The sequence below is a fragment of the Diceros bicornis genome, chromosome 11 (genome assembly GCF_020826845.1).
Source record: "Diceros bicornis minor isolate mBicDic1 chromosome 11, mDicBic1.mat.cur, whole genome shotgun sequence".
Taxonomy (NCBI): domain Eukaryota; kingdom Metazoa; phylum Chordata; class Mammalia; order Perissodactyla; family Rhinocerotidae; genus Diceros; species Diceros bicornis.
In genome coordinates, this window is record NC_080750.1 from 29144114 (window position 1) to 29154849 (window position 10736).

Below are 10736 nucleotides of genomic sequence, written 5' to 3' on the forward strand. Positions count from 1 at the left end.
TATAGGACTTTTTATATGCAAATCAAAGACAATATATTATAGGATTAACAGGAAATCTGGAATCACTGGAAATTATGACTTATGCATTGGAAGTATTATAGACCATGTTCATCAGAAAAAATGAGAAGGCCCAGCAATATAAATATTAAAGTGTCTCCCTATCCCTTGAACATTTTGGCATATGGCAGGTTATAATGATGAGAGGAAGCAGAATAGGAGAATGTGAGAGGAGGTGTTGAAATATTAGGATGCATGTCATCTTGGTGAATGTTTCCTTTTTTGAGACAAGCTTGGAACGTGATATATTATGTTTGCTTGGTGCACCAGCTACCATGAAGGCAATGAACTCTCTTAAGAGTCTATGAGCCAGACCAGCCTATGTCTTCTCTATGCTACTCAGAACATTAAAGGGCCGTAACAATTGCTATAAGAGGGTCCAAGTATGAAAAATAGGTATAATCATAATATTTGGCAATAGCAGGAAAGACAAAAAAAAATTTGCTTCTGCTTTGTTAACCTTAAAAATAAAACATTAAATTTTCATTTTTTTTTTTTATATTGCCAAGTAATGAGTGTCACAAACACCCTCACTCTACATGTCTCCCGCTCACTCTAGTTACATATCCTTGACCACCACTCATCCTTCATATTTTTCCTTTTGGTTAGCCCGAATCATGATGCCACCTTTTACGAGCAGCAATTTGTGTGAGTGTGGATGTGGTCAATAATAGAAAATAAGGTCTTTGTGAATCGACTGCTTTTGCCATTTCCATTTCTAGTTGTTAAATGCTAATACAGAAAAAGTATTGATTTTTCATTTTATATCCAGTCACTTCACCAAATTTTCTTATTAATTCTAGCAGTTTTTGCTTTGGTGTGGTTTGGCTTTGCTTTATTTCATGTTGTTATTGTTGTACTATTTATACTTTGTTTTGGTGTTTTTGTTTGTTTTAATGGAGTACCTTGATTTCTCTAGATGTATTGCTTGCTGAGATTTTTTTTTCCGATTTACACTAATTTTTTAAAATTGTTATTTTTCTACATATGCAAGCCTCTCCAAAACACTGTTGAATAATGATGATGATAGCAGCAACCTCTGTTAGTTCTTGATTGTAATTGAAATTATTTTAGTGGTACCATATTTCAAATGTGCTTATTTGGTGGTCTTAGCAAATATAATTTATCATACATAAGTAATAGCCCTCCATTACTTGTTTAGGAATGGCTGCTGACTTTCCAAATGCCGTTTCAGCATCTATCCATAGGTTAGTGGTGTGCCTGAGCCAGCTCACCCAGGCTGTGCAGACCCAACTGTACAAATCCCTTCCCATCTCCATTCAGTGGTATCATGTTGGCTAATGCTGAACTGCTTTAAAATGGCCATGGTGGAAGTATTTGCACCATAGAAATCAGCAAATGCAACAAATTAGAGCTTTTTTTTCTTTTTGAGAGTTGGTTGATAACATTTACCACGTGCCTCTGGATATGATTATATACTAGGCTTTCCTCTGATTTAATTAACATAATCCATTCATTCAACAAATACTTATTGAGCAGACGGTATATGATAGGTGTTGTTCTAGGTACTAGGGGTATAGCAGTGAAGTAAACATGCAAAATTCTTTCCCTCATGTAGGTTAACATCTAGGAGACTTTATATTCTAGGAAGTAATTACGTTGATAGATTTCCTGATATTTAACTATTTTTTCATTACGGAATAAACTATAATTGGTCAAGGGTATATTATTTTGATACACTACTGAATTGAATTTGCTTATTTCATTTAGTATGTTTGCATCTATATTCATCAGTGATAATAGTCTTTGGTTAGGAGGTTATTTTTTTATTATATTGATCAGGTTTTGCTATTAATGTTAATCTATTTACATAAAACTAATTGAGGAACTTTCTAATTCTAAACTAATTCTGAAGTCTGGAATAGTTTAAATAACATTGGAATCATCTGTTCTTTAAAGGTTGGGTAGAAACTCAGCTGTGAAACCATCTGGACCTAGGTGCCAGTTTTTTTTTTTTTTTAATTTTTTGTTTATTGCAGTAACATTGGTTTATAGTATTGCATAAATTTCAGGTGTACATCATTATACTTCTATTTCTGCATAGATTACATCACGTTCACCACTCAAATACTAATTACAACCTATCACCACACACATGTGCCTAATTATCCCTTTTGCCCTCCTCCCTCCCCCCTCCCCCTCTGGTAACCACCAATCCAATCTCTGTCTCTATGTGTTTGTTTGTTGTTGTTATTATCTACTACTTAATGACTGAGATCATACGGTATTTGACCTTCTCCCTCTGACTTATTTCACTTTGCATAATACCCTCAATGTCCATCCCTGTTGTCACAAATGGCTGGATTTCATCGTTTCTTATGGCTGAGTAGTATTCCACTGTGTACATATACCACAATTGTGGATCTTTAATTGTCCTAACAATCCCTTCTATGGCAATGTGTCTATTCAAAGTTTTTATTCTTTGGCATAACATACCTTTTGATTGAAAACATCCATTTTGTCTAGATTTGCAAATTTATTACCAAAGAGCATCACTAAGTATTATTTTATAATTTTTAAAGCTCTTCCACTTCTGTGCTTTATTCACTCTGTTTTCTCTCTTACTCTTCATGAGGCTTATGGAAGATTCTATGTATTTTGTCAGTCTTTTCAAAGAATGAGCCCTCGGATTTATTTTACTTTCTGCTCTTTTTGTTGTTGTTTCTGCATCAATTTCAACTTCTATCTTTACTATGTTTCTACCTAATATCTTTTGGTTAATTTCATTGCTCCTTTTTCTAATTTCTAAAGCTGTATGTCAAATTCCTTTATTTTGCATATTCTTCTTTAATAACGATGGCATTCAGTGTGATATGTCTTCCTCTTAACATAGCTTTAACTGCAAATAGATTTTTATATAAAGTGATATTTTTATTTCAAGACAGTTTATAATATCAGTTTGAATTTCTTTTTTGATTCAGATTAATCATGGAAATATATCTTAATCTTCAAGTAGGTGATACTCTGGTCATCTTATTTTTTTTTAATTGAATTATCATTAAAATTTTGGCTCTCTATTTTTTTTACCTTTGAATTTGTTAAAGTTTTCTTTGTAGTCAAGTACACAATCAATATTTATAAATATTCCATGAAAATAAAAATGTAGATATTCCATTTGTGGATTTAAAGTGTGAGTGTGTTATGGACTGAATTTTGTCCCCCCAAAATTCACAGGTTAAAGCCCTAATCCTCAATGTAACTGGATTTGGAAATAAGGCTTTTAAGAAGGTAACTAAGGTTAAACGAGGTCACAAGGGTGGGACTCTAGTTCAATAGGATTAATGTCCTTATAAGAAGAAGAAGACATACCAGGAGCATGCACACACACACATACACACACACACACACACGAACAGAGACAAGGCCGTGGAGGCAGTCCTCTGCAACAAGGAGAGAGGCCCCTGGACTTGCCGACGTCTTAATCTTGGACTTCCAGCCTCTAGAACTTCGAAAAAATAAATTTCTGTTGTTAAAGCCACCCAGTGGTATTTTGTTATGGCAATCTTAGCAGTCTAATACAGAGAGATAGGGAAAAAAGGTAAAAATTTATTGGCCATATTATTTCCATTTTATATTTTCTTGCTTACTTTGGGGCTGCTAGATTCAGCCGATTTGGATGATGTGTATGAAAATTTCCCATTATGCTTGTGTATTTATCAGGTTTTCCTTGTATTTCTAAGAGTTTTTTCTTTATTTATTTTAATGTTCTGATGCTTAATACATACAGGTTTATAATTTACTCATAAATTTTGCCTTCCATAATTGCATAATATCCCCATTTATCCTGTTAATGTTTTTTATCTTGTTAAATGTTTTCAACTTTAGTTTTATTAATTATAGTATAATATAAATATTGCCACTATTGCTTTCTGGTTGCTTTTTCCTTTATCCAACTTACACTTTCAAACATTTTTTCTATCATTCTGTTTTAAGTGCTTCTTCTAAACAATATATTTTTGTATTTTGTTTTTAACCTGTTACAACAATCTTTGACAGCCTATTCACATTTAATTTACTAAGTTTTCTTTTTTCCATGACATTCAGTATTCATTTAACTGTGTTGTTTCTTTCCTTTCTCTAATTTTGGGCTAGTTTAATGAAGTTGGTATTCATTCATTGTTTTCTTTTTATTTGGAATTTTACTCTGCTTTTTACTTCTAATAGTGGCAACTTTCCTTTCCTAAAACTCATATTATAGCACTTATTTTCACCAATGAGAAATTCTATGTCCCAACTGCTTCCCATTCTAACCCAATTAGATTAGACCTTTAGAATACTTTGAGTTCCTTACTCTCCCAACCAGATGAAATCTTTAGATCGATTTTACCTCACCTCTCTCACCATACCTAACAAATTCCTAAGCTTTGCTTAATTTAGTACTGTAATTTTAGACTACTGTTGATTCCATTGCAACATGACTCCTGTTTTCAATAATTTTTGTTTTATAACTTATTTTCAGGTATTCTGTTGTATTCAGTTTAACTATATATATTGCAAGTTTCATTGACCACCACGTGCCTCTTCATCTTCCCCTATATTAAAGTTTCTCTTCTATTTATTGGCTGTCTGAGTAGCATTCTTCCTGCAATCTTTTCCTTAGATGAGGCAAGTGGATAGCACATTTTCTAAACCCGTCTCTGTATATGAATAGATGTCTTTCATCTTGAGAGATGATCTTCCCTCAGGAATCTCATATTTTCCAGCTTCCAGTTTGCAAATGAGAAGTCTGATGTCAGTCTGATTCTTTCTTATTTTAGAAGTAACTTGTTCTTTCTACCTAGAAGATTAAAACACATTCTCTTTATTCTTGGAGTTCAGGAATATTCCCAGGATATGGCGTATAAGTTTTGTTTTTAACTTTGTGAGCTCCTTTAATTTACAGACTCAATCTCTTTTCAGATCAGGGAAATTTTAATCTATTGTTTATCTCCCTTCCATCTGTTGGTGGTTTTTTTTTTTTCCCCCTCCTTCTGAAATCTTATAATTTGCTTGTTGGGAAATACAAATGTGTCTGTTATATTTTCTCTCATGATTTCCAGCTCTTTATATTTTTACTCTGGTATTCAGATTATTTCTTCATTTGATCTTCCAGGTCTCCAATTCTGGTCTCAAAATTTTTCCTTTTAATCTATCTACCAAATTTTTAATTGAGAGATCACGGTTTGTTTGCTTGTTTGTCTTAGATCAAATGTGTCTTTTATGCAGTAACTGGATCTCCTTCATGCTCTAATATTTTTTAGTTCATGTCATTATCTGTCTTCTCCAGCAGTTCTGCTTCATGAGAAGATTTTTGTTCTGGGTGTGCATTCACTTATTTATTCACTGATCTATTCAACAAACACATGTTGCATGCCTACTATGTGTTAGGCACTTTTTTAGTTGCAAGGATACAGTGGTGGAAAAGACAGAAAAAGGTCTCTGCCTTCATAGAGAGGTGAAATAGATAAATGAAATACACAGTGTCTTATAATGATAAATGACCTAGAGGAAATAAAGTAGGGAAGTGGACTAAGGAATTCAGGGTAAAGGGTAAATTGCAATTTTATATATACACTCAAGGAAATCTTCATTAAGAAGGTAAAAGTAGAGCAAAGACCTGTAGGAGGTGAAAGCCTTGGGAGATGAGCATTCCAGGCAGAGGAAACTCAAGGTCAGGCTGGTAAGAGCAAGTGAGTGAAGGGGGTGGGAGTAGGAGATACAATCAGAGAAGGCAGCAGCAACCAGATCATGTAAGCCTATCTCAGGGCCATCACCTTGCAAAATTTTAGAGGTAGGATTTAAATTAGAGTCTATGTAAATGAGAACCCCTGCAGTATAAAAAAGTATAGACACAAAGAAACCAATTAGGAAGCTTTTGCAATATTGGGCAAGAAATGATGATAGCTTGTACCAAGTTGGTAGTAGTAGAGGTGATGAACGTTGTCAGATTATGTGGGTACTTTGAAAGTAAATTCCCTGCTCATTCGTTCATTCAACTGGAGTTGGTTTCATGGGCAGGTAGCCCATGCAAGAGCACAGGGCTTTATGCTTAGAAGGGCCCCATGCTTGGTTTGATGCTCTACTGTGGCCATCTTGAAACTCATAATAATTTTTGAACAAGGGGACTCGAGTTTTCACTTTGCACTGGACCCACAAATTATGTAGCCAGTCCTGAATACAGCAAATATTTATTGGGGATTTATTATTATAGAATCTGACACTACATCAGGAAAAAAAGAACAGAAAAATTATTACTCTCAGAAAATGTAAATTATTATTATATTTTCTCTATAACATGGAAAGGTGCTTACATGGGTGAAGCAGATACTGGACAATAAAGATAATAATAAGCCGATTAGTTAGTATGTTGAATTTTATTGGTGCTATGGAGAAAAAAGCAGAAGCTGGTAAAGGGACCTGAGGAAGGTGCAGAGCTCAAATTACATGATTACATGGGGTGGTCAAGATGGGCTTCGTTGAGAAGGTGAGGTGTCTGAAATACTTAAAGGAGATAAGAGAGTTGAAGAAGAGAATTCCTGGGGAATGAGGCTCTTTGGGATCAGCTAGCAAAAGACCCTATGATGGGAGTGTGCCCACTATGTTCCAAGAGTAGCACAAGCAAAGGAGAAAGTTGGAGATGAAGGGGAACCACATTGAGGGGCAGATATTATAGGGCTTTGTAGGCCATTGAAGTGCTTTGACTTTTACTGAGTGAAATGGGAACTATTGCAGGGATTTCAACAGAAGAGTCACATCTGATTATGTTTAACAGGGTCATGCTGTGTAGAAAATCAACTATAGGAAGGCAAACATCCAACCAGTTTGAAAAGTTTGAAAACGATTACAGTAATGCAGATGAGAAACGATGGTAGTTCAGATCAGCGTGATAGCAGATGAAGTAGTAAAAAGTGGTCAGATTTTAGACATATGTTACATGTGGAGAAACAAAATTTCCTAAAAGATTGGACGTAGGGTATGAGATGGAGGAGTCCAGAATGGCTCCAAGGTTTTGGTCTCGAGAAACTGAAAGAATTAAGTTGCTGAGAAACTGGAAGGATGAAAAGGAACAAATCTGGAAAAGAAGATCCCGAGTTCAGTTTTGGACTCGAGTTTGGAGTGTCTCTTAGACATTTAAGTGGAGGTGGGGTCGAGTTTTGTTTGGAGATCAGACTAGAGGTCTGTGCTGGAGATATAAATATAGAGTCTTGGAATATAGATGGTGTTTAAAGTGTTGAGACTGTATGAGATGAGCAAGGGAATGAATGTCGATAGAGAAAAGGGCAAGCACCGAGCTGTGGGGCACCCCAATATTAAAAGATTGGGAAGAAGAGGAGGAACCAGCAAAGGAGACTGAGAAAAAGCAAGCAGTGAAGTAGGAAGTAGAGTCACAAAATAATGGGAAAATGAAATTCAAGACAGTGAATGTAGACAATTCTTTCAAGAATTATCACTCCAAAGTGGAAGAAAGAAATGGGCAGAAGCTGGCAAGGGAGTGAGATCAGGAAAACTAATGTTTAAGATGTTAAAATTAACAGCATCTTACTATGTTGGAGGGAATGATTCAGTAGATTTAGGAGATGAGAAGGATTGCTGGAATAATGCCCTTGAGTGGTTGAGAAGGACTACAATCTATTCCACAAGTGAAAGAGTTAGCTTTAGATAGGAGCATGAATTGTTCATCTATCATTCTGTTTTAACAGGAAGGACAGTCAAGTATATAGGTACAGATACTGGTATAAATTAATGTAGTGGTTGGAGTGTGTGCAAGTTTTCTTCTAATTTCTTTTATTTTCTCTATAGCGTAGAAAGGCAAAGCACTAAGTCAGCAAGATTTGCTGATGGACTGGGTCTGGAGTATACAAAAAAGAGAAGAGTAAAGGATGAGTCTGAGGTTTTTGGCATGAACAATGGGAAAGAGGGAGTTGCCATATTTAGCCGTGTGCTGGAGCTGGCTCACGCTGGCTCAGGAGAGGCAACTGTTAAATTTCCAGGGATTCAGTGAGCTGGTTGCTAAACATAGCCATTATTGAAAAGTAATTATTCAAACTTACAATCAAATAATTTATATCAAAAACAAAAATAATACATACTCAACACTGATTGGTTTACTGCATTTTAGTGTACTGATGTTCTTCAGGTTATTTACATCCGTTGTATGTGTATGGTATAAATACTATGCAATGGTGTGCTACTGCAGATCTCTTCCCACATGTGCATTCAGAGATGTCACACTGGTAGCTTGAAATCAGCCATAATAGGAGTATTCACACCACAGAAAATGGAAAATGCTAAAAATCAGAGCTCAATGTATTGTTTTGTTGCTTGTCTAGACCTAAGAACATGATAGAGAAAATGTTAAGATTGTAGATTAAACTTACAAGTATGTGGTTGTGTCTGTTACATTGTGAAAATATAAAAGTTGGGGAAATATTCTTCAAGTATTCAAAAACCTTCATCTATTCAGCAAAGTTACTATGTTATTGACAAATGAGTGAAGTTCCAACACACATCTTTCTTGTTTCACTTTCATCTTACTCATTAAAGCAAATAAAAATAGTAACCAACATTCATGTTGGACTATTCATCAACTATCCCTATGCTTGATCATCAATTGCAACCATAGATTGGCTACAAATACAAGAGTTTGTCAACCATCAACAAAACATTCTATGAGAATCAATTGGCTATAGTAAAATGTATAAGAAATGTGTATTTTTTTCTGAAAAGCCAATTGTTAAACCTTTAGCAGCTCACTGCTGTCTTTACTAGAATGGGAAATAGAGAGAGGATCCAGTTTGTAAAGGATTATCATCAGTACTGCATGTACTTTCTCTACCTAATAGCTGTATATCCTTAGCTGCATTGCTAATTTCCTTCGTCTACTCATCATTCACTTTGGGGACAGCAGTAATCCAAAGAATGGCAACAGAAAGGGCAGAGGGGCCTCAGTTGGTCTCTTCTTAGTTCACCTTGTAGGCCACACAATGCCCCACAATTCCTAGTCACCCAGAGGTTCCCTTAAATTTCCAGGACCAATGTAGACATGAAGAAGACTCCAAGGGTGATGATGGCCTGGAGGAAAATTCTTGAACCTACTCTAGCCCCAACTCTGTCCCCAAGGTTAGCTGCCTATGTCACCTGGCTTTCAGAGGAGAGTGTAGATTTATTTGGCTTTATGCACTCATCCACATGCATTATGGTGTTTGCAAGACTATGTGGGAAATGGAAGAAGCACTGGGCTTAGAAGCAACAAAACTAGGTTCTGGAACCCTCACTGATATTAAGCGAATCACTAAATATTAACTGAGAGTTTGGTCTAGGTGAACTTTAAGTCCTTTATAACTCTAAATTTCTATCCTAATTTACTCATAATAAGCAAGGAGCAGCAGGAGAGAGTAGCCAGGTGACTACTGACTACACAAGGCTATGGGTTATGCTTTAAGATTAGATTATGTATTTTTTTTAAAAAAAAACCTTGACACAAGGGCTGGCCTGGTGGTATAGTGGTTAAGTTCAGTGTGCTCTGCTTCATTGACTGGGTTCGTGGGTTCAGATCCCAGGTGTAGACCTACACCACTCATTAGCCATGCTGTGGCAGCCACCCACATACAAAATAGAAGAAGATTGGTGCAGATGTTAGCTCAGGGCGAATCTTCCTCAGGAAAAAAAAAAAAAAAACCTGACACAGATTAGTCTCTCAATGATACTCTCAATTTATAAGGGAAAAAGCAGCATTTCAATTGCAGCAGAAAGAAAATGTGAGGTAATAATTGACCATATACTTAGTCAATAGCATTACATTTAAGTTTTTAAAGTAACATACTTTAGTGCAAGTATAAAGACAATTTTCAGTGATTACCTCACTATCCCTATCACAAATATATCGAAGACCATCCTCTTTATGGCAGATACCATTAGTGCTCACAAAATATTCATGTGTTCCTTCACATTTTGTAGCCTCTTTTGAGGTTAGGTTGCCAGGTGACAAGGTTCTGGCATGTTAGTAGAAGTGATGAAAGCTAATTCTAGGACTGTCCCCTAAAAACATCCTACAGGATACCACTTTTATTATGGTAAGCCACTGAGAGTTCATGAGTTTACCTGTTGTAGCAGGTAGCACTAATTTCCTTAACTAACAGACTCCTTATTATCCAGAAGATTAGATAAACTTCCTACTAATCCATGGGTCTATCAAGTAACAACTTCCTTCTTCATTAAACCCTGCTCCTACTCTTTTTCCCTTCCTCCCAAGAGGACAGACGCTGAAAATATGGTACTACTTCATGTGACAAGGCAAATATATTATGAAAGTCTAATATATTTTGATAGACAGTTTTATTCCATCCTATTAAGCCACTATAAATGCATAAGTAATCTTGTCTTGTGATTTAAGGCAGACATAGTGAAAATTATTCTATTTTATGAATTTCCTTTAGCAACTACTATGCTAAAGAATTTTGTATGCAGCATACTATTGAAATGGCTAGCTAATATTTTATCTAGCACTTATTTTTTAACTTTTTATCTTGAAATGATTATAGATTCACAAGAAGTTACAAAAATAGTATATAGAAACAGTACACAGAGTTCCTTGATCCCTCTCCCTAGGGATCTCACCCTAATGGTGAGATCTTATAACTAACACATTATCAAAACTAGAAAGTTTACATTGGAACAAT